At 42.3% G+C, this 23,955-nt stretch overlaps 1 long non-coding RNA gene across 1 annotated transcript; it reads right to left on the bottom strand.

The window, feature by feature from the left end:
* Positions 1 to 424: 424 nt before the first annotated feature.
* Positions 425 to 8,706, bottom strand: LOC141917577 (uncharacterized). Its single transcript, XR_012621363.1, has 2 exons — positions 8,482 to 8,706; positions 425 to 802 (listed from the first exon to the last, which is right to left on the bottom strand). It is a non-coding gene; the product is annotated as an uncharacterized LOC141917577 (long non-coding RNA).
* Between the last annotated feature and the right edge of the window lie 15,249 nt (positions 8,707 to 23,955).

The following is a 23,955-nucleotide window of genomic DNA, read 5'->3' on the forward strand; positions in this document are numbered from 1 at the left end:
ATCATTTTCTGCTTATCTTTCCCTAGGGTTCCAGGGAAATACCTCCAATTGTCTAAGACATATGCCAAAGGGGTATTCTTAGGTACAGTGTGTACCCTTCCCATGGGAGTCGAAGGCTTGCTGCCCTTCGCCCCCATCTTCTGGAATATCCACAAACATACACTCACTCACTCCCCTTGTTCCTGGCCCAATCCCTCGCGGGAGATGGGAAACGCAGTACTTAAGAGTCCACACTCGCTTGGTTCAGTATATCGAACCTCTCATTCGTTATATTCCAGGAAACCCAGTCCCGCCCGAACGGCAAACCTGCGAGCAAATTCGCAATATACTTACGCGTCCTGCGTCTTCGTCCGGACTCCCGTGCACAGAATTTTTATGGGATTTTACCGGTTTTCTCCTTTGCTCACTATTCTAGAATTTAGGTTCGTCGGTAAGGTTGAGGTAGGCTGTCAGTCGCGGGGCCGCGGATTGCCGCGGGGCGCCTCCCCGGAGGACAGAAGCCCACCGTTCCTTATCCGAGTCACGGCACCAGGAATTGTTATAAATTGAGACCACAATGGACTATAATTCACTCTTTATTAATTATAGCAAGTAGAATATGAGCAAAGACAGCGCTGGACGGCAGGGGAGTCTGCGCTCCGCCAACTGCCGTGCTGAGTAGTTCAAATAGTCCCCTTTTTATACATCTTTACTTCCGTGCTCATGAGGTAGTGGAGGTACTCCGCGCATGCTTCAGTTGTTGTTAGGGGGGTCGTTTCCTGCCTCCTGGTATTTGTTGAGGCTGAAGTAAGAAGTCTTCCCTCTTTGTCTCATAGTTGATCTTTCACTCATATATCCTTATATGGGCTGTCTTGTCCTGTTTCTTGTCGCTTCCTGGAAATCTGGTGGTTATCTTGCATGAGCAGTATCTGGTTCAGTTTGTGTGAGCGATTACAGTTATCTTATCTCACACAGGCGGCGTCCAGTGGTTGTTTGCATGAGTGGTTTCTGTCGTCTAACTTTACCTTGAGCTTAACATAAATCTTAATAAACAATACCTTAGTCCATAGTTTCTCACACTTAGCAATATTCAAAAATACTATAAGTAATACTATAACTTGCTATAAGTAAGTAAATAAGTTGCTAAGTGGTTTTCTATAAGTAAATAAGTAAATAAGTCTTAAAACAAGTAATCATTTCTCTGTATCAGTTGTCATCCCTGGATGATTATACAATCAAATTTAAAAAAAAAAAAACCAACCCTCCAACCATACAATGTATTACACTCAAAATTGAAGGAAGCTGATTAACCATTCCAACAAGGAAGATTCAAATATATCCAATTAATCAATCAATGCCCAATATAGCAACAATTGCCTCAAGTCTCTTGCCACTTTCTTCATTTTTTGACCTAAATTTACATTAACACAATAGCACCAAGTCCAATCACATTCTTCTGAATGCTGCCAATTTCACAAGATTCATTCACCACCACATTGTCATCCAAGTCTTGATTGTCCATATGGATCCCCATGGCCAAGCAGGATGTCGAAGTCATCTGTTCCTCCAAGATCCTAACAAAAAAACAGAACTAGGCCTCAGATCAGAACCCGGGCATCAAGTTAAAAATTAGTAATTATCTATTGGGCACTAATATGGTGAGTTCTTCCACCTTTCCCTGAGGCTTCCCAAGCATGTCAACAATGCCCATTAGCCTGAGGATAGTATGGGGTGTGCAAACCCCCTAGATTTTACCAGGGTCATAGGCACAATGCCAACTGAGGGCAACTTCACCATGACAGGTTGGCCTACATAGATTTTCAGGGGGAACTGGCCCTTATGATTGTCAAATATAGGAGCATCATCACCTGATAATCCTATAGGACAAAATGCTCGTATTTTTGGGTTCACATAATGTCCCTAGCGGTTATTAACAATAAAACCCACTTGTGCCAACCTTATATCCCAGTTAGGTCATGAAACATTGGCATGTCTCTTGATCAAGCCATTAATTCGCTCAACCATGCCATTAGCTTGAGGGTAATATGGTGCATGAAACACCCACTTGATGCCTTGTGTGCCCACTCCTGGACCACCCCGGCAGTAAAGTGGCTCCTGTTACCTGATTAAAAAGATTTGGGTGTTTCCTTCTCTATCTGCCATGTGTGGCAATAATGATCTCACTGCACACAGCGCTTCCTCGCAGTGAGAAACTGCCGGATGTGGGGATGAAATCCCATGCAGGCCACAGGAGACAGGACCACAGACAATCAATATGATTGGAAGTCAAGCTCAAAGCTTTATTAGCAAGCAAGCCCTTATATACTGTTGTGCCTTCTAAGAATAGCAGCAAGCCTTTATATATTGTTGTGCATTCTAAAAGTAGCTCCCCTCGGTACTTTCCACAAACATTGCTACCCGCACACAGCCAGTAGATAAGTTCCTGCTTTTGCAATTCCAAAAGGTCCCTTCTTTATCAGTTTCTTCCTTAACGAGCTCATTCTTTTCTTCTGGCCTTCTTGTAACTATTTCTTGTTTTCAGATGTCATTAATCTTGTGCCCTAGTGCTGGTTGTACATTTCCATTGTCAGTGTGGGCAGAAAGTTCAGTAAGCCAGCATGGGCACCAACAGCAGGACTCCCACAGGAGGGGGGGGGTGGAGGGTCCAGAGATCTTAACCCCTTCTCCGGACCTGGTTTTAGCGAGCTTTTGAGCCAGTCCATAGCAAGCAATTGTGGGCAAAAGACATGCAAATGTAAATTGCCCGCCGTCCCACGTGGGAGCAAAGCCATCTCTGCTTCTGACAAAGGAACCACAAAGAGCCGGTCCCAGACCTGGCTGCACCCAGCCCAGCCAGGCCCTGCAGCTGACAAAAGGCCTGGATGGGCATTCAGCCGCCCATAATCGACTGTTAATTGCCACCTTTTGTTTGGTTTGCAGACTGGCCACACCGGAGAATTCTAAGGGGAATGTGTACGATTTATAATATTTTTTCAGTATCATGAATCACCTCAAAAACACCCTGTTTGGCAGCAGTTGGCAGTGGATATTGAGAGACACAGGTAACGTCTGTCCCCCTAACTCCAAAACTTCACACTGCCGTGTGGTAAACACCACTGTTTACCTGCCAGAACATCAAACCCTAATATTTTTCCTTTGTTCTCGAGTTCTGCCCTCCAGCAATTGCACCAACTTCGAGATGTTACCAGTAGATTGCCCATGTAATATCGCCGGGGTACCCCCAGTGCCAATGCCTTTCACCAAAGACTATTCCTTCTGTGGAAAACACAGGCATGATTCGTGTCAAAGTAGAATATGGTGTGATAAGTGTAATTGTTGTACCCTGTGTGGATCTGAAATGATTTGTGATCACTATAACCTATATCATAATTGTGATGAATGCTTGAATCGAATTGAGAATATGTAAGAATAAAATATAGATGAGTGCGCTTCTCGCTTGGAACAATGTAACCGCTTCTTAGAAAACCCCGCCTAGAGCTGATATAACCACTGCTTAGAAAAGCCCGCCAAAAGATGAGATCATGAGACTTTCAAAAGATCCAATAGGAGAAAAGCGCGCCAAGAGACTGATATAGGTATATTAAGAAAGTTAAGCATAACTGTAAAATAGTTAGCTATAGTGTGAGAAACTGTGGACTAAGGTATTGTTTATTAAGATTTATGTTAAGCTCAATGTAAAATTAGACGACAGAAACCACAATTGTTCAAACAATTGAACAACAGACACGCATTAGGCCAGACTTAGAAGAAGAAGAACTACAATGTGGGGAAGTATTATTTATAGATGGGTCATCACGAATAGTGGAAGGTAAACGATTGTCCGGATATGCCATCGTTAAGTTGGAAAAAGGAGAATTTAAGACAATAGAATCAGGCCCCCTGAGTGCCAGCTGGTCAGCTCAAGCCTGTGAGCTGTATGCATTGTGGAAAGCATTAGTGTCACTGAAGGGAAAGGATGGAACTATATATACAGACTCACGCTATGCGTTTGGAGTGGTACATACCTTTGGAAAAATATGGGAGGAAAGAGGATTTATTAACTCACAAGGAAAAGAATTGATACACCCGGAATTAATTCGGCGAGTTCTGGGGGCATTGAAAGTGCCGAATAAAATAGCAGTTGTACATATAAAGGGACACCAGCGAGGTACAAATTATCAAGTCAGGGGAAATAACGCAGCTGATATAGAAGCAAAACGAGTGGCAGGCAATTATAATACGATTTTGACTATACAACCAGTACCTGTTAGTAAAAATTTGAGTTTTGAGTCTGCAGAAAAGGAAAAACTAGAACAAATGGGAGCTAAGGAACGGGATAGTAAGTACATATTACCAGATGGGAGAGAAGTCTTGCCGAAGGGCATAGCACTCGAAATATTTTCAAAAATACACAGTAAAACCCACTGGGGAACCCAGGCGTTAGTTGATCATTTCAATCAACAGTTTGCCTGTATAGGCGTATATAATATAGCAAAGACAGTCACAGCAGCCTGCGAGACCTGTCAAAAGGTTAATCGAAACAACACGAGACAAAAACCTCTTGGAGGACGTTCCCCAGCATACAGACCTTTCTCACACATACAAGTGGATTTTACTGAACTACCCAGAGTAGGGCGTTACAAATATTTATTAGTAATGGTGGATCATTTAACACATTATGTTGAGGCTTTTCCTACCTCCAAGGCAACTGCTAACCAGGTTACTAAGGTATTACTTGAACACATTATACCTAGATATGGAGTACCTGATGTAATCGACTCAGACAGAGGAACACATTTTGTGTCAAAAATTGTTAGAGATCTAGCAGAAAACCTGGGAATTAAGTGGGAATACCATACGCCATGGCATCCACAAAGTTCGGGAAAAGTTGAAAGGATGAATGGAGAAATCAAAACTATTTTGACTAAATTAATGATAGAAACCAAACTATCATGGATCAAGTGCCTACCCATGGCACTATTAATACTCAGAACCAGACCCCGAGCAGATATAGGAATATCAGCGTTTGAGATGGTATATGGAATGTCCTATAGAATTGAAAGTCCACAAACAAATGTTTTAATTCGGGATCATGTAATTAATGAATATGTTTCACAATTAGCAGAGCATCGTAACAAACTTTGGGAACATGGGCTGATTGTGCAACGACCTCCATTGGACTTAAAAATTCACACTTTCAAACCGGGGGACTGGATATTAGTTAAAACATGGAAAGAAGAAACCCTAAAACCCAATTGGGAGGGACCTTATCTTGTTTTGCTTACAACAGAAACAGCTGTCCGGACTGCTGAGCGTGGATGGACTCATGCCAGTCGCGTTAAAGGCCCAGTGACAAGACCCCACTGGAAAGTAATCAGTACTCCAGGTGACACCAAGATAACCCTGAAAAGATAAAGTAATGATAAAAACTTTGCTTGATCATTTTGTCGCATTACCTTTTGGTATAAAGTGTGTATTGTTGTTTATATTCGCAATAATTATTTCTCTCTTCGTATATTATATATGGAAGCATACAAAATGTACTAAAGGAAATTGTTAAACTCATGCAACCACACAATATTGAATATAGAAAATATGTTGATATAAACACTCTAGATATACGAATTAAGTGTAATAATTTGAACCGCAATTGTTATCCGTTTGCTTGTTCCAAGTGTATGGTATGCCAGGATAAATGGTGGACTCACTGTGAATGTGGATACCCTTCAATAGGGGTTTGCACACAGTGTTGGAAAATCCAAAGAACTCTCACTGAGTGAAAATCAAAGCAATTAGAGTCTAAACAAGAAATTATTTAAGAATCCCATGAGTGGTGGGAAATTTTTACCAAAGGAATAAACCCTCAATATTATTGTTACTATTCCAATGAACCAATCCCCTTTGTAACTGAAATCTTGGCTATAAAGTGTAAGAAGGGAAGTACCAACTGTGCCTTGCCTCATCCCATTAGTTAAAGCTGTAAAGTGGGGAGCCTATATAAACAGGCAGAAAGCCCAAAACAGCTGTTCTCCTGAAGAATTCCCTTGCTGCCGAGAAGATGGTACACCCCGTGGCTCGAAGCAACCGAGTCGACGGGCGAGGCAGAGGAGGAACAAACTGTGGAGAAAAGAATCAGAACAATGGGACACAAAAGCAACAATGGCCAAACTTCCCCAGGGATGATAAAAATATACTTAAATTGGCAAAATTGACAGACACCTTTTTTTCTGGTATACCGCTAGTTTTGTTACTGATAATAACCCAAGCAAATGGAAATCCTCATGAACCAATGCTCTGGAAACTATATAACTTACAGGAATCTAGACTAATACAAAATCAGACCTCTCCGGGAAATTGGAATTTTACTGTCCAATTAGTCTCAATGATTCCGGTCGATATCCAGAGAGGCTGGGAGGCGACGGAAGCCAACTCCAAAGCCTTCTATGTGTGTCCAGCTTCCAATCCTGGAAAGAGTTATTGCAACTATCCAGGCCATTTTTATTGCGGTTATTGGGGTTGCGAGACAATAGCCTCAGACTGGCCAACAAAAGGAGACAAATATATAAGTATCACTTGGGGACCTCCAGGTTGCATTCCACCACAACATGGATCTGACGGCTCCGGGGTCTGGGGATCTGTAAGGGGGGTGAAATCATCTCCATCAGAATGCGACAGAATAGAAATTGAAGTTAAACAACCAGAAGATGACACATGGTTAATTGGCCGTACCTGGGGAATTAGATATTGGGAACCTGGAGCAGATAGAGGAAGCTTTTTCAAAATAATAAAAGAAAGGATACCCCACGATCCTTTACCAGTAGGACCAAATCCGGTCCTGAATCCACCCACTTTCTCTAAAAAAAAGGTTGTCCCCGTGAACATCGCAACCCCTTCCCCAGACTCCTTCTTGAAAACAGCTAATGGTACCATGACTGAATTCTCCTTATCCAGGGATTTAAAGTTGTTAGAATCCAAAGACCCTTTATGGAATCTAATGCAAGCCTCTTATCGTACCCTTAATGAAAGCAAACCAAATTTAACTGAAGAATGCTGGTTATGTTATAATATTAGACCACCATATTTTGAGGCAATTGGAAAACCAGGAAGGATTCGATGGTCTAACGGTTCAAACCCACGAGAATGTCCATGGGATGGCCGGAGGAATCATACGCAAGGAATTACTATTCAATTAGTAACGGGTCAAGGAAAATGTATAGGTACAGTGCCCGAAAAGTATCAGCCTTTATGCAACCGAACAGTCACTAATACCAATATAGAGAAACACAAAAATCAAAAGGACAAATGGGCTATCCCGACACCAGGAGCTAAATGGGTTTGTTCAGACATCGGAATAACGCCTTGTCTATCTCTAAATGTGTTTGATCAATCTCAGTTTTGCGTGCAGGTAATTATTGTTCCTCGTCTAATCTATCACACCTCGGAAGAAATATTGCATCACTTTGAGGGAGACCGGAATAGACAAAAACGAGAACCAATTACAGCGGTAACCCTAGCTACACTACTGATAGCGGGTGGAGTTGGAGCAGGCACAGGTATAGCCTCTCTAGTACAAGGTCAGGAATTACAAGGTTTGCAAATGGCTGTAGATGAGGATTTAGCGAAAATAGAACAATCTATCCAAAATTTAGCCACTTCAGTAAAGTCTTTATCAGAAGTAGTACTACAAAATAGAAGAGGATTAGACCTATTATTTTTGAAGGAAGGAGGGTTATGTGTAGCTCTCAATGAAGAATGTTGTTCTTTTGCTGACCATACGGGAGTCGTCCAAGACACCATGTCCGAACTTCGGAAAAGGTTAGACCAACGTAGAAAGGATCGTGAAGCGGGCAGGTCATGGTATGAAAACTGGTTTAATGTTTCACCTTGGCTAACCACTTTGTTGTCGGCTTTAGCAGGACCGCTTATTATGTTGATCCTGGGACTTATATTTGGGCCTTGTATATTACGCTATATTTTTCATTTTATTAAAGAACGGTTTGACACAGCTAAATTGCTTATTTTAACCTCGAGAGTAGAATATGAAAGTGTATCTAATAATGAAGATGAAAATTATTGTGAATGTATTATGCCACGCGAAAATCATTATTGTGAGTGCTATAATAAATGTCAAAATTGTGAAAAAGAAATTGTTTACAAGAATGAAGATGAAAGTAGCACCTAATAAACAATAGGATAAAAAAAAAAAAAAGGGGGGATTGTGAGAAACTATGGACTAAGGTATTGTTTATTAAGATTTATGTTAAGCTCAAGGTAAAGTTAGACGACAGAAACCACTCATGCAAACAACCACTGGACGCCGCCTGTGTGAGATAAGATAACTGTAATCGCTCACACAAACTGAACCAGATACTGCTCATGCAAGATAACCACCAGATTTCCAGGAAAGCGACAAGAAACAGGACAAGACAGCCCATATAAGGATATATGAGTGAAAGATCAACTATGAGACAAAGAGGGAAGACTTCTTACTTCAGCCTCAACAAATACCAGGAGGCAGGAAACGACCCCCCTAACAACAACTGAAGCATGCGCGGAGTACCTCCACTACCTCATGAGCAGGGAAGTAAAGATGTATAAAAAGGGGACTATTTGAACTACTCAGCACGGCAGTTGGCGGAGCGCAGACTCCCCTGCCGTCCAGCGCTGTCTTTGCTCATATTCTACTTGCTATAATTAATAAAGAGTGAATTATAGTCCATTGTGGTCTCAATTTATAACATAAGCATCCTGCTTTCCCAGACTGTTCTGTGGAATTTTACCAAGGACTACTGTGTTTATCAAAACAAAGCAGTTTACTGTGAAAATCTACCAAGAACTTCAGTGTTCAACAAAACATCATGTTTTTGTCCTTGAGGAACAGGTGTGCTCTAACTAGTTGGGCCTCGGTAATGAGTAAAGATAGCCATATACGGATGGTAGAAGTTTAATTGGTTCCCTTAAATAAGATAGGATGAGTAAACCGGCTGAAAAACATTTTTGTTGTTCAAGAAATTGGCCAAGAGAATCTGCGCATGGTCCGGGGAAAAAAACAAGGTGAGAAAGACTATGAGCCTTCCTCCCAAAGATCCCCGAAGATGCCCCCCAGGAGGCAATGCGCAGGTGCAAAGATAGCATAAACTGTTGACATCAGCCTTTCGAACTAACCCAGCCTTACTCATGCTTATGTATGTTTGTGTTATGTAATCCAATGAATATGTATATCCACACTTGATAAGTTTTTAGTAAAATGTGCTGTTGGTGTGCAAGCTTTGTGGACAAATCCCCTTGCACCACGGCCGGAGTAAACATACCTGCTTTGTAACTCTATTTGAGTTGTAGAGTCTTTTTCTGCGAATCATAATCCACAACAAGTATGGAGACTCACCAGGACCGCTCTCCCTTTTAACCTTGGAGGTGTTATAATCACACGAAGCCAATTCTTTAAAAAAATATATAATTTTATTTGGGTTCGATCACTTTAGGGTAGGAAGCAATAGGCAAAGCAGCGCTGGGTGCGCGGAGAGCCGTAACTCTGCCACACGCACCCCAAGTTCTAAAAAGCAGCGTCTTTTATACTCTTGTACCATCGTCCTTCTCCTTATTTGGTGTTGAGTTGTTGGGGTATGCGCCCTTCTCCTTATTTGGGTCTTTTGAAAGTCTCGAAGCCTTGGTCTCTTGGCGCTCTTTTCTCCTATTGGATCTTTTGAAAGCCTCGTGATCCCATCTTTCGGCGGGCTTTTTCAAGCAGCAGTTACATGTTATCTCTGGGTGGGGGTTTCAAGCAGCAGTTACATATTAGCTCTAGGTGGGGGTTTTTAGGAAACAGTTCCATTGTTCCAAGTGAACAGCACACTTTGTATTTTACCCGTATATATTCAAACATTCATCATAATCATAATATAGGTTATAGTGATCACAAATCATTTCAGATCCATACAGGGTACCATATTCTATTTTTTACAATATTTCAGACAGCAGGATATTAGGGTTTGACATTTACAAATCATTCAAGCGTAACGTACCCGCCTTGCTTAACTTGGCAAATTAGTTACAATGGTTTATTACAGTCCCCCCTTTTTCTTTTTATACCTCAATTTGCTGGTTAAGCTTAAGAATGGCTTCTTTAGCAGCCCCTAAAAAGGTGGCATCTTCTAGTTCAGTCTCTAATTGGTGTTCTTCTTGTTGGGTTAAGTCAGTATATTGTTGCCTCAATATCATGAGTTGGACAGTTTCAATCCTGTTCTTAACAAGGTTAATTAATTTGTTTAAGATACAAGGTCCAAAAGTGAGAATTAATAACAAAATAATCAGGGATCCAATTAAGGTTGTTGTTAGGGTGGTCATCCAAGGGGATTGATTAAACCATGATTCAAACCAGTTTTGTTGAACTTCTCTTTCTTTCTTTCTTTGTATAATGCCCTCACGCAGCTTGGTCATGGATTCCCCTACCACCCCAGAGTGGTCTGCATAAAAGCAGCACTCTTCTCCTAGAGCTACACAGAGCCCTCCTTGCTGTAAAAATAATAAGTCCAACCCCCTTCTATTCTGCAAAACAACCTCCGAAAGGGAAGTAAGGGACTTTTCTAATAATGATATTGATTTTTTTTTCAATTCTTTCTAAATATTCATCAACTTCAGCCCTTTATGTTGTTGAACTAGAGAAGTAATTCCAGTCGCTGCCCCTAAAGTTCCTAGACCTATGAGGGTCGCAATTGTCAGGGCAGTGAGTGGTTCTTTTTCCTTATCCTGAGGTTATTATTATTCCAATATTTAAAGACAGTCTCTCTTGGATGATATAAAATCTGAGGTATGACTGTTATCTGTATACAAAATTCTTTGTTCTCATTAAACATAGTTAGGGACAAACAGGGAGTCAGTCCTGTCTTTGAACAAATCCACCATCCCACTTCTCTTGGTATAGCCCATTTATTTCCAGCTTTGTTTAGTCATTGTATCTTATTTCCACACAAATTCTTTTGGTTTCTGGGCACTTTTCCTATGCATGTCCCTTGCCCTCTAACTTGTTGCATAGTAAGCTCGATTTTCTTTTTATTCCATTTACATTGTTCTGGGCTATCTTCATTACTTAGGCTGTATGTAACATTAAGTCCTATCCCTTCGTATAAAGGTGGTCTTACATCATAAGACAACCAACATCCAAGAGTAGCGTTGGGATTGGTTCTGTTAAGGGCTTGGTATGCAGTTTGTACCAATCGCCATAAGGGGTTAGATTCTATGCATCTCAAAGCAGTAATATTTTCTTGGATATTCGTGATGTTAGTTCCAATTTTATCTGCTACTGTCTTGTTCTGGCCAATTTCATTTGTTATTACCTTATTCGGGCCTACGGGTTTAGGTTTAGGTGTAAGTAGGACAGGTCTTCTCTGGATCAGGATTAATCCTCCCCTATCAGTTCCAGGTTCCCTCAACATCACGCCCCAAGTTCTTACAATTTCCAGCGTTGAGTACACCCCCAGAATAGACGTAGGTTGGAGTTTCACAATGTTCAGGACTCCACCCAACTTTTAGATATTTGTCCTTCTCTGACACATCCCAAGCAGTAGCTATAGTTTCACAATCCCAATAGGCACAATAAAAATAACCTGGTGAGTTGCAATAACTTCTTCCAGGATTTGAACTTGGACACCAATAAGTGGCTTTTAGGTTAGTTGCCCCCCAGCTCCATTGATATTCTAAGTTACAATGAGACCCCAAAGTAGGGTTCAATAAATCACAATTTGTGACATTGAATGTGGGAGCTCTGGAGGTAATCACTTTTCAGATTATTGTTGAATCCTCAAAGCGGGCTAAAATCCATTTGAAAGGTTGGTATATCCAATCATTTGTTACACTTTTAATATAGATTAGGTATAACAACACTAGAATACCACTCATATTTTTGTGCATTGTCTTCAGTTGTAGGCTACTAGTGGATGTATTTTATCCAGATTTTATCTCCACCGTTATACCCCTCTGTCTCCTTCGTCTACTCCTTTGCTTGGAGCAACGAGGTATGAATTCTTCTCGACAGCAGTGGTATTCTTCAGGAGCTATTCTTTAATTACCTGAAGACACACAATCTGTTTTGAGTTTTATTCTAGGTTCATAATTACCAATCAAATTTCAAAATCTAAATTTGTTGATATTTCGACCTGTTTTGTTGTTGTGCCCGCTTCCAAGCAAATCTTGTGGCACACTGTCTTAAGACTTTGTGCCAATCTGCCTCATATACTTCCCAAGTTGAAGGTATCAGCAACTCCCATCCACAAAACAAAGTACAGATCTCTACTTGAGCAAATTGTTCTCTACTAACTATTATATTATCTCAGCATTGCATACAATAAAGTTGCCTTCTAAATGAAATACAAGACCATTTTCTATTACAATTTGAATATTGACAAGTAACCCAACATGAGTGTCCAGAAGTGGGATATTTTATGCATGGAATTTCTAATATATTTTCTGTTGCGGGCAGTTCAGGTATATCAGTTTCTGTTTTGCAACAGAGAGGATGGACCTGTGGAGTTCCTGTTAGCTTATATAATCCCGCTCCCCCAGTTTGATCAGGTATTCTTTCTCTTCTCCAGGGTGCAAAATGTACTTTTCGTAAAATATCCCCAGGGGCTATTTGGAGCCACTGGTATAGACTATTTCTTACTTCCCTTCTAGAGTGTGTCATTCAGTTGTCTTCTGGTCTTTCCTTATAGTCTTTTGGAGACTTCCTGGTTTAGATACCACAGTCCATTCCGTTGAAGGCTGCTTCACTGGTCCTTTAACTCGAGTGGCGTGAGTCCAACCCTTGTCAGCTGTCCGTACAGCAGACTCTGTAGTTAGAAGAACAAGAAATGGTCCCTCCCATCGAGGGGATAAGATATCTTCTTTCCAACTCTTAAATAATACCCAGTCGCCTGGTTGTATTTTATATATTGAGAATTCAAGAGGGGTACTTTGTGCTATTAATCCTTTAACCCTAAGTTCTTGCAGATTGCGATTCAAGACTGTAATATATTGTTGGATCGTAATATCATCTATTATGGGATGATCAAGGGGTAATCCGTGAGTATAGGGTATTCCATACAACATTTCAAAAGGTGAGAGGCCTGTCTCTGAATTTAACATAGTCCTAATATGAAGTAAGGCTAAGGGTAAGCATTTAATCCATGAGAATTTGGTTTCTATCATTAATTTAGGTAACTGTTGTTTCAAGGTCTGATTCATTCGCTCAACCCATCTATAATTTTGTGGATGCCATGGAGTGTGATATTCCCAAGTGATGCCCAGAGCTTCTGTAATTAACTTTATACTTTTAGATGTAAAATGAGTACCTTGATCAGAATCAAACACTTTCACAATTCCAAATTGTGGTATAATTTGTTCCAATAATATTTTAGCTACTGACTGGGCAGTCGCTCTGGTGGTAGGAAAAGCTTCTACCCAGTGAGTTAATTGATCTAATATTACCAGTAAATATTTGCATCTCCTAACTTTCGGTAGTTCTGTGAAATTTATTTGGATCCTTTCATTCATTGCAGAAATTGTTTTGCTGGTAGAAATACATGACATACTTTCAGTTTTTGTCAAATATATTGATTTTAGGGTCACATTCATTAACATCTGTGTCACCAGGTAAAAGATCAGAGTGCCTGCTTTTATCCATGATGTGCCATTAATGGTGTAAGGGAAAGAATGTTGTTTTCGCATAATAAGCCTGATGGGAAGGGCAGGAGCGATTCACCAAAGCAATCAACAAGAGCAATTCACAACCATTGGAATCCCTGGCCTAGGGCTAGAAGGCAAGTGGTCTTTTTGTCAACTGTGATGACCCAGTACTTGGAACTGGCTTTAGATGGATGCAGATACCGAAAGACTTGGGGCGAACTTTTCCATCTTAGTACGCTTGCATGATGAGCTCATGCATATTAACTTCTCCGCCCTGGAGAAAGGCAAGGTTCATTTCCATGAACATGTGACGTATGAACACATACATGAAGGGGCGTATCAGTAGGCGGTTCGGGAAGTCTGTACACCCTGTAGTACTCAGCCAATGAGGAATCAGGGGAGGGAACTGGCGGTTGGGAGAAAGGGATATAAACCATTGCATGATGGCTGGTAGGCGCGTCCACTTGATGGGGGCGCCTGGTCTTGCAAGAATGTAATAAAGAGTGCTTCACACCGCATCCTGTCTGAGCTATGGATAATTGGCAACTGAGCGTTTCTCACAATTTGGGGGCTCATCCGGGAGCGAAGTCGTCGCCTGGGAGTCTCCGCCGTTGAGGGCGAGGAGGCGCGCCCTGTTGATTTCAACGGTCTCGCGAATCATCGACGGTGACTCCACGGGGACCGACTGAGATCCTGAGACTGATAATATAGACGGGCCTTGTGAACCACTGGGGGCAAAAGGATAAAAAAAAAAAAAGAGGAACTTTGGAAAGCGCTGTTAGACCAGGCAACTCTTGTGCACGAACCAAGGTAAGAAAATTGGACTGTTAAGTACTGCCTTGGTGGTCTGGGAGATTCTGGTGGGTGGGAGCGAGTGAGCCGTACGTCAGTACGGGCTGAGGGCGGAGTCCGCAGTGGCGGCTCTGCTGTGCCGCGAGGAAAACGACCAGAAGTCTCGGGAAAAAAAAAAAAAAAAATGGGGAACAAAAAGACTAAGCTTAGTGGGAATTCAGGGAAGGTCCCTGAAAACATTCCCCCGTACAGTCCATTGGGGAGAATGTTGTTACGATGAAGGAACGTTCCGAATACAAGGGGAAGGACAAAAAGAAAATGACACATTATTGTGTTTTTGTGTGGACAAAGGAGCCCATTTTGGGACGTAAGGCTTTTTGGCCAAAATATGGGTCAACTAAGAACTGGTTATGTCAAGACTTAAACTTCTATGTGAGTTCAAAGACCCCTTTTTCACAAGAGGAGTCTTGACTACACCTCCTGTTGGGTCCAACAAAGGACTGAACACCTTTTTACCTTAAAGGTGGAACAGGAGGAATGGGAAGAAACTGGGGATGAAAAGCCTCCATAAGCTATCGTTGTGGGAGACTGGGGCATTTTGAGAGAGAATGCCCAGAGTTAAAGTAATTCCAGTCATGAACTTTGAAGACAGAATAGAGCAGTCAGGGGTTCTTTAGCTATAAATCCCACCAAGAGCCCTTGATAAATTGGAGGGTGGGACCCCGGGAGTGATACCGGGGCAAGCAAGACATCTTTAAATTATATTCCCTTGGGGTTGCAACTATCGGACCAATGGGCATAAAAGGGGAAGGGTTTACGGCTTCTGTATTTTAAAAAAAAAAAAAAAAAAAAAAGGGACAGTTGTGGGACAACTGTTATATGTCCCAAAGGCAGGCAGTAATCTGCTGGGCCGGGATTTGGTGATACGACTAGGATTACAAATCCACACTTATAAGGAATGTGTATGACTATTACTATGAATACTCTGACAGAGAAAGATGAGGTAGATATAAACCCCATCGTGTGAGTCAAAGAGGGTAATAGGGGAGGACTAAAAACCCCCCCCTTAAAAAAAATTATTATTTATTTGCCTTTGAATGGGAAGACGCCCAGACAGGGCGCAAACAACAGTTGAGGTGGACTGTTCTACCTCAAGGATTTACAGAATCCCCTAATTTATTTGGGCAGATATTAGAACAAACTCTGGAACAATTTAAGCGACCTGAAGGGGACATGTTACTACAGTATGTGGATGACATTTTACTCTCAGAGGAGGAGCGGTCTGAGGTGAAAGTAGCCACTGATGGACTCCTTAATTTTCTGGGAAAACAAGGGTTAAGGGTCTCAAAGGCCAAATCCAATATATAGAAAATGAAGTTAAGTATTTGGGCCATTTAATTACAGAAGGGAGACGAAAAATAAATCCCGAAGGGATTCAAGGGATAATTACACCTCCCTGGAACTAAGAAAGAATTAAGAAAGTTTTTGGGATTGACTGGGTATTGTCGCCTATGGATTGAGGCCTATGCACAGAAAACAAAGGGGTTGTATCTTAAACTCCTGCATGAGGAACCAAAACCTAGCGCTCCTTCCCCTCCACCAGCAGCCGAACCCGTAATCGAGAAAAGCAGAAACAATTAGAAAATAGTGGGGCAGAGGTTTGGGAAGGCGTTGGCGGCGGCGGGCGGCCCCTAGGACCGCGGCACGACCCCACGCCAGGACGCGGCCCCCCCGCGGTGCCGCAGGGAGGGGGCCTGGCCGCGGCTGCACCCCCGCGGGGGCTGCGCCGAGCGCTGCGGTCTGAGCGCGCTGCTGGAGGAGCCCGGCCGGGGAATAAAGCGGCCAGCGAGAAAAGGAGAAAAAAAAAAAAAAAATTGTTACAAATGTATTCGGGAGTAGACCCTGCATGCATCCCGGTGGGGGAGGCTTTATTAAAAACTTAATTCGTGACCAAATTATGGGGAGATATTAGAAAGAAGTTAGAAAAATTCGATGATTGGCAAGAGCGGGGTCTACAGGAATTGTTAAGAGAAGCGCAGGAGGTGCGTGTTAGAAGAGATGAGAATAGGTTTCAGAAACTAAAAGAAACACTGGCTGAGCCTCCAGTGTTAAGTTTGTCGGATGTTAAAAAGCCTTTTCAATTATTTATAACTACCTCAGATCAAACTGCTTATGGGGTTCTGCCCCAAGATTAGGCTGGAAGTAAGAGACCAATTGGATACTTTTCAAAATTATTAGATCCCTTAAGCAGGGGCTGGCCAACATACTTACAGTCTTTAGTGGCAGCAGCCTTACTGATTGAAGAGGCACAAAAGGTGACTTTTAGAGCGATTATCACAGTGTTTTTCCTCTCATGATGTGCGTGGGGTACTGCAGCAAAAGGCTGAGAAATGGCTCACTGATAGTCGGCTATTGAAATATGAGACTATCTTAATGGAAGCACCAGAATTAGAACTGAGAGTAACCGGTGCTCAAAACCCTACTCAATTTTTATATGGAGATCCTAGGGGTGAATTAAGTCACAACTGCATTGAAGTAATAGAATTACAAACAAAGATAAGACCTGATCTAGAACAAACTGAATTGATTTCAAAGGTTGTTTATGTGTAATGGAACAAGAAGTAGATTATGGGACAAAGATATATAACCCTCAGGAGTTAACCGAGATTCAAAAATTGGGGACCACTGTGGTGAATGGGAAGTGGATCCTTCTAGACAATAGGGATACAAGGAGAATTGCAGAGGACTCTGCAAACCAGACCAGAATTGAAACAAAACTTTTGGGTGATAGGTACAGTGTAAAAGAGATTAATGAAAACCAGTTAAGTATTTGAGCCACAAACAATAAGAAAGATCTTGATAGCTGTTCAGTGCATACCATTAATGGCACATCATGGATAAAAAGCAGGCACTCTGATCTTTTACCTGGTGACACAAATGTTAATGAATGTGACCCTAAAATCAATATGTTTGAGAAAACTGAATGTATGTCATGTATTTCTACCAGCAAAACAATTTCTGCAATGAATGAAAGGATCCAAATAGATTTCACAGAACTACCGAAAGTTAGGAGATGCAAATATTTACTGGTAATAGTAGATCAATTAACTCACTGGGTAGAAGCTTTTCCTACCACCAGAGCGACTGCCCAGTCAGTAGCTAAAATAATATTGAAACAAATTATACCACAATTTGGAATTGTAAAAGTATTTGATTCGGATCAGGGTACTCATTTTACATCTAAAAGTATAAAGTTAATTACAGAAGCTCTGGGCATCACTTGGGAATATCACACTCCATGGCATCCACAAAGTTATAGACGGGTAGAGCGAATGAATCAGACCTTGAAACAACAGTTACCTAAATTAATGATAGAAACCAAATTCTCATGGATTAAATGCTCACCCTTAGCCTTACTTCATATTAGGACTATGCCAAATTCAGAGACAGGCCTCTCACCTTTTGAGATGTTATATGGGATGCCATATTCCCTAGGTATGCCTTTAGGGCATCCATTAATAGAAGACATGAGGATTCAACAATATATTAAAACTAATGAGAAAAACCTAAAAGAATTAAGAATAAAAAGAATGTTAGCCCAGACAACTCCTTTAGGATTTGCAGTACACAAAATACAACCTGGAGATAAAGTAATGATCAAAACTTGGAAGGAGGAAAGCTTATCTCCTAGATGGGAAGGACCATTCCTGGTGGTGTTGACTACGGAGACAGCTGTAAGAACTGCTGAAAGAGGATGGACTCATATTTCCAGGGTAAAAGGACCAGTTACAGGTGAACCCAATTAGAAGATCGAGTCAGCACCTGGAGATCTGAAGCTTCAAATACGATGGAGCTAAAATAAGACTGGACTTATTAAAACAGACCGAGTGACACTGATAGTAGTGAGATCCTGAATCATCTACATGAACCCTGTGTGTATGTACATATGTTAAAAAGTTGTAATATCTATGATTTTTGGTTTTAGACTGTTTTGCATAAAAACATAAATCAGTTGAACAAAGGAATTGGGAAAAAAAAAAAAAGTAAAAGGGAGTGAGGGAAAAGCTGAGGATAAGTCCAAGTGAGGGCAAGACCGGATTGGCCTCCATTTTTGCTGTTAAGAAGACACGAACCCGACCGTTGGCAGCAACCCAATGGGTCCAGGGGTAAACAGAAAAATGTGCCATACCGGACCTCACTATGGTAGCTGGCTTTTTCTCCTCAATGTGTATGTTAGCCTCATAATGGCTAAAAGGAGTCAAAATGCTACCAACTCATATGACCCCTTTGAAAATAATGAGTTTGTTTTATTAACAAAGACTATAAGTAAAACCTTCAATTTAAGTCACTGCTGGGTTTGTGGGGGACCTTTGGGATTATCAAGCTGGCCGTGGGTCTCTATACTGCCTCCCCATCACAGATAGCAAACGTGGAATGGCTGGAATGGCAATCTATGGTCCTGGTTACCTGGAACACCGTGGGTAAAACAGCTTTTATTTTATCTGTTGTGTACATTTGCTACCCTAATGTTTATACCATGTATGATTCCATGTTTTATTAAATTGATTCATTTGGTCATTCAAGGGATAAACGCAAACACGAATCAATTTAATAAAATGCGAGGGATTGTGAAGAATGTGGTGGTGATTCATGTTAAAAATATAGTGACTTTAATGTGAGGAGCAGGTATGCTGCTGGTATTTTGCCATGTACATATGTTAAAGGAGATTTACTGTGGTTTTGTTTTTAAAATGGTTCGGAGTTCTTTTTCTGTAAACACAGACTCCTATGGACTGCTATTGCGCAATGGAAAAGTACTGGAGGGACCCCTGTCAGAAGCCCCTAGCAACACCAGAAAGCCCAGGAAAGTTCGAGAGACTCTACTGCGCATGTGCGGACTGGGGAAGAACAAGGATGTCAAGATACCACCTACTTTCTCCGCTGTCTCTGTAGGATGCTACATAATCCCTTGCGTCCGAGGATTGGTCCAGCGTCTCATTGAAACCGCCTTGTCAAAACAGATGCCTCTGGAACCAACCCCCTATCTTGGCAAGATGCTGTTACTAGAGGAAGAGGGAGATGAAGATGCAAGAGATGACTTATCATCAGAGAAAAGATGTAAAATCATGTTGTCAACACTCGAAAAATGTGCATAGAACAATACTCTAAGAATATGCGAAAAGCAACAAGAGTATAAATAAAAACAGGGGCGAATTGTAAGGGAAAGAATGTTGTTTTCGCATAATAAGCCTGATGGGAAGGGCAGGAGCGATTCACCAAAGCAATCAACAAGAGCAATTCACAACCATTGAAATCCCTGGCCTAGGGCTAGAAGACAAGTGGTCTTTTTGTCAACTGTGATGACCCAGTACTTGGAACTGGCTTTAGATGGATGCAGATACCGAAAGACTTGGGGCGAACTTTTCCATCTTAGTACGCTTGCGTGATGAGCTCATGCATATTAACTTCTCCGCCCTGGAGAAAGCCAAGGTTCATTTCCATGAACATGCGATGTATGAACACATACATGAAGGGGCGTATCGGTAGGCGGTTCGGGAAGTCTGTACACCCTGTAGTACTCAGCCAATGAGGAATCAGGGGAGGGAACTGGCGGTTGGGAGAAAGGGATATAAACCATTGCATGATGGCTGGTAGGCGCGTCCACTTGATGGGGGCGCCCGGTCTTGCAAGAACGTAATAAAGAGTGCTTCACACCGCATCCTGTCTGAGCCGCTGATAATTGGCAACTGAGCGTTTCTCACAATGGTATGCACTGAACAGCTATCAAGATCTTCCTTATTGTTTGTGGCTCGAATACTTAACTGGTTTTCATTAACCTCTTTTACACTGTACCTATCACCCAAAAGTTTCATTTCAGTTCTGGTCTGGTTTGCAGAGTCCTCTGCAATTCTCCTTGTATCCCTATTGTCTAGAAGGATCCACTTCCCATTCACCACAGTGGTCCCCAATTTTTGAATCTCGGTTAACTCCTGAGGGTTATATATCTTTTTCCCATAATCTACTTCTTGTTCCATTACATATAAACAACCTTTTGTCTTCAGATAATTCAGTTTGTTCTAGATCAGGTCTTATCTTTGTTTGTAATTCTATTACTTCAATGCAGTTGTGACTTAATTCACCCCTAGGATCTCCATATAAAAATTGAGTAGGGTTTTGAGCACCGGTTACTCTCAGTTCTAATTCTGGTGCTTCCATTAAGATATTTCATATTTCAATAGCCGACTGTCAGTGAGCCATTTCTCAGCCTTTTGCTGCAGTACCCCACGCACATCATGAGAGGAAAAACACTGTGATAATCGCTCCAAAAGTCACCTTTTGTGCCTCTTCAATCAGTAAGGCTGCTGCCACTAAAGACTGTAAGTATGTTGGCCAGCCCCTGCTTAAGGGATCTAATAATTTTGAAAAATATCCAATTGGTCTCTTACTTCCAGCCCAATCTTGGGGCAGAACCCCATAAGCAGTTTGATCTGAGGTAGTTATAAATAATTGAAAAGGCTTTTTAACATCTGACAAACTTAACACTGGAGGCTCAGCCAGTGTTTCTTTTAGTTTCTGAAACCTATTCTCATCTCTTCTAACACGCACCTCCTGCGCTTCTCTTAACAATTCCTGTAGACCCCGCTCTTGCCAATCATCGAATTTTTCTAACTTCTTTCTAATATCTCCCCATAATTTGGTCACGAATTAAGTTTTTAATAAAGCCTCCCCCACCGGGATGCATGCAGGGTCTACTCCCGAATACATTTGTAACAATTTTTTTTTTTTTTTTCTCCTTTTCTCGCTGGCCGCTTTATTCCCCGGCCGGGCTCCTCCAGCAGCGCGCTCAGACCGCAGCGCTCGGCGCAGCCCCCGCGGGGGTGCAGCCGCGGCCAGGCCCCCTCCCTGCGGCACCGCGGGGGGGCCGCGTCCTGGCGTGGGGTCGTGCCGCGGTCCTAGGGGCCGCCCGCCGCCGCCAACGCCTTCCCAAACCTCTGCCCCACTATTTTCTAATTGTTTCTGCTTTTCTCGATTACGGGTTCGGCTGCTGGTGGAGGGGAAGGAGCGCTAGGTTTTGGTTCCTCATCCTCTGAGCTTCCCTTATAAGGAGGAGGAAGATTCTCTAAAGGTTCCCATTCTTTAAAGTTTTCTCTTAACATGCAACCCAGGGGACTGTCCTCGGGAATATCGGGTAAATCGCTCCCTTTTTACCCTTTTTAATTTGGATTTTGCCCTCCTTTCAAATTTTGACTTGTTTTGGCCCATTTTTAGGAATTTTTGTGGCAACTCCTACCGCCCTTGTAGGGGGTTGGATCCAGGGAGTCGAATCCCTCACCCACCCACATATTCCTTGGGAATTTTCTACGGCAATTCCTCTCGCCCTTGATTACCGGTAAGAGTGTCTTGCGGGGGGTTGAACCCTTCACCCTCCCACGTACCCCTAGGACCCATGCTCCCTCCCACAAATCCTATAGGGTCCGCTTCCGTCCTTCACCGGCCAAATTCCTCGCGGAAGTTTGGAACCACGGTTAGAAGACCTCCACACTCGATTCGGAACTCAAATCCTGGCTCCGAAACTACTTGTTGTCTCCAGAATAAGGTTCCGTCTCACTCACACTCTCACGCACAAGCAACCGACTCCCACCCAACCAAACGGCATCCCTTATACTCACGACTCCGTCGTCTTCGTTCAGATCTTTGTGCACCAGAATTACGGGTATTTTATACTGCAGTGTTTCCTTTGGAGCTCCGATTCCTTTGGCTATTGCTTCTCTTTTTGTCTGTTAATCTCTGGAGACTGACCCAGACTGCTACTCTCGAGCCACAATCTGTGGAGCGCCCCTCAAGGAGCCACAGTCCAGGAAAGCACACCGAGATCACGTCGGGGTCACCAAATTGTTATAATCACACGAAGCCAATTCTTTAAAAAAATATATAATTTTATTTGGGTTCGATCACTTTAGGGTAGGAAGCAATAGGCAAAGCAGCGCTGGGTGTGCGGAGAGCCGTAACTCTGCCACACGCACCCCAAGTTCTAAAAAGCAGCGTCTTTTATACTCTTGTACCATCGTCCTTCTCCTTATTTGGTGTTGAGTTGTTGGGGTATGCGCCCTTCTCCTTATTTGGGTCTTTTGAAAGTCTCGAAGCCTTGGTCTCTTGGCGCTCTTTTCTCCTATTGGATCTTTTGAAAGCCTCGTGATCCCGTCTTTCGGCGGGCTTTTTCAAGCAGCAGTTACATGTTATCTCTGGGTGGGGGTTTCAAGCAGCAGTTACATATTAGCTCTAGGTGGGGGTTTTTAGGAAACAGTTCCATTGTTCCAAGTGAACAGCACACTTTGTATTTTACCCGTATATATTCAAACATTCATCATAATCATAATATAGGTTATAGTGATCACAAATCATTTCAGATCCATACAGGGTACCATATTCTATTTTTTACAATATTTCAGACAGCAGGATATTAGGGTTTGACATTTACAAATCATTCAAGCGTAACGTACCCGCCTTGCTTAACTTGGCAAATTGGTTACAATGGTTTATTACAGAGGCAAGAGGTGACTGCACCACCACTTCAAGGAAACCAGCCGCATCATGACTGTAGTCACGGAGTGGATTGTGGCAGGTGCATCCGCCCAATGAAAGCAGAGCTTCTTGGCTACTGAAGTGTAGCAGCTCCTGGCTGCCTTTGTTCTCAGGGCTTTGCGGTAATTGGGGCCTTTGGCCAATGGGAACCGCTATTGACTACAGATCAGATTCGGCCTGGGTATAAATGGAGTCCCTTGGGGGAGCCATTTGGAGCTCATCCCCTGAAGCAGCACGCTGCGGTCGAGGACTCTCCCCTTGGGTCAGGACGCTGCCCAAGGAAACTCCCCGAGGTGCCTTGGGTCGGGATGCTGCCCTGAGCAGGTCCTCAAGGTTGAGAGCCCTCACTTGTCAGGTGAGTGATAAAGTGTTTTGGGTTGTCGTTAAACCCTATAGAGTTCTTTGTTATGCATTTTAGGTTGCCGTTAAACCCTAAAAAGTTGTTCTGTTCTCCTCTCACAGACATTCGAACCTGTAATTTACGGAGAGCTAGTTAACTGTGTTAATAATTAAGTTTTTATGTTGAGTGCATCCGTAACAGATCTCAGTAAGAAAGACACTTAGATTCTGTAAGGTATCATTTCAAATGCTAATTTATTAGAGCTAACAGTATAAGAAGAGAATAGCATAGATAATTTTACATCCCTTTAGATGCTGGGAGCCCCGAGCGATGTATCATCGAACAGGACGCCAGTCCAGGCACAGCATGTCATGCAGACCCTATCCATAGCAGATTCTCCCCTTTCCAGTCATTCAAGCTATTATAGGATTTTCTAGTGAAGGATTTCCAGTGAAGTTACCCTAGCATTAGCAAAGTGTAGATTAAAAAATACCTTTAAACAAAAGCTTAGAGCTTTAGTGGATTAAAATTATTTTTAAATGTGATCCTACACTGGATGGGTAAATTGTGCTAGCAATTTTCCAGCAAGACATTGACTTAAG

The sequence above is a fragment of the Strix aluco genome, chromosome W (genome assembly GCF_031877795.1).
Source record: "Strix aluco isolate bStrAlu1 chromosome W, bStrAlu1.hap1, whole genome shotgun sequence".
NCBI lineage: Eukaryota > Metazoa > Chordata > Aves > Strigiformes > Strigidae > Strix > Strix aluco.